Genomic DNA, 1,217 nt, shown 5'->3' with positions numbered 1-1,217 from the left:
ATGCCCTCACCTCAACCTTTCCTTTCCGCTTCCGCAAACCACAAAGTTAATTCCATGCAAAACACTATACGTGGACAGAACCTCTAGGTTAGAATCCTGAGTCATTACACACAGATCGCTCCAAAATTTGCCGGTATTTACAATAATGAGTTATACCCTAGTGATTAAGAGCCCAGGCTGGCTACAGACTCCTGGTCCCAGCTGTATGACCTTGGATGAGTCACCGCTCAGTTTCCTCATCTGTGAAATGGGTAACAGTTCCTACCGGGAGGATAAGCGACTTAATACACATAAGGCCCTGAAGAAAAGTGCCTGGCACTATTCGTCCTAATCTTTAAATCAGTGTGAAAACAATGTTATAAGGTGTATTTCCTAACAACTTGGGGGGAATTCAAGAACCGAATGGTGCTGGCATTCAAGTACTGCACCACGATTACAAGATTCACATCATCCAAGGGTTGGACGACAGGCACAGAGAAGTGGTCAGAGTCACTCACTCACTAATTCTGCCATTTTTAACTATTTCGGACCCGGGAGGGGCCTTTCGCTAAGTGTGAAGCTATTCAGCAGCTCCGGTGTCTCTAAACGAGAGGGGGTCTGTGCCTATTAAAAGACTTGTGAAGTTCCGTTGCAATACCCAGGTATCAATTATAATTTACGCATCCTCAGCCACCAATTCCTCCCGCTGCTAAACAAGTCATCAATCCACCTCGAGTGGCCGGGCTCACTTGCACTCACTGCACAACTTCGGAGCATGCCGAGTGCCCTGGCTCCAGCACACACCCCAAAAGGGCCGCGCGGGGACCGGGCTCGCGACCTTCCCCGGCGCCTAGCCCGGCAGCCAGCCCCATTTTCTTAACCCGCGCATTGTCCTTGCGGAGAACCCCGGCCGTTCCCACACTGGTGGGGACCAAGAGGAGGGACGAGGGAGGAGCTGGGGGAAGAGGATGAGGAGGAAGAGGAGGAGGAGGAAGACAACCTCCTCCCCTTCGCTCGGGCGACCAGTGAAGGTCTGGCGCTTTCTCCGGACCCCAGGCCCCGGCTCCCGGGAGCTCCCGGGAGGCCGCGGCCCCATCTCCCACCCTCCGCAACTTTCCCTCCGCTCGCACCCGCCTCTCCTGCGGGACCGGGCCTGTCGGGCTCCCTCCCCCGGCGGCCGGCCCCGGGCCGCGGCGCCTCCTCCTAAAATGGCAGGTCCCTCCCTCCGCCCGGCCGGC

The 1,217-nt window shown here is 56.1% G+C and overlaps 1 protein-coding gene across 5 annotated transcripts in view; it reads right to left on the bottom strand.

Moving 5' to 3' along the window:
* The window catches only part of DYRK1A (dual specificity tyrosine phosphorylation regulated kinase 1A), a 144,888-nt gene that overhangs the window by 142,114 nt on the left and 1,557 nt on the right, over positions 1-1,217 (bottom strand). The gene's annotated exons all lie outside the window — the stretch shown is intronic.

The sequence above is a fragment of the Neophocaena asiaeorientalis genome, unplaced genomic scaffold (assembly GCF_003031525.2).
Source record: "Neophocaena asiaeorientalis asiaeorientalis breed wild unplaced genomic scaffold, Neophocaena_asiaeorientalis_V1.1 scaffold45, whole genome shotgun sequence".
Lineage (NCBI taxonomy): Eukaryota > Metazoa > Chordata > Mammalia > Artiodactyla > Phocoenidae > Neophocaena > Neophocaena asiaeorientalis.
The sequence above is the reverse complement of the archived record's forward strand: the minus strand, read 5'-3'. Positions and strand labels throughout refer to the sequence as shown.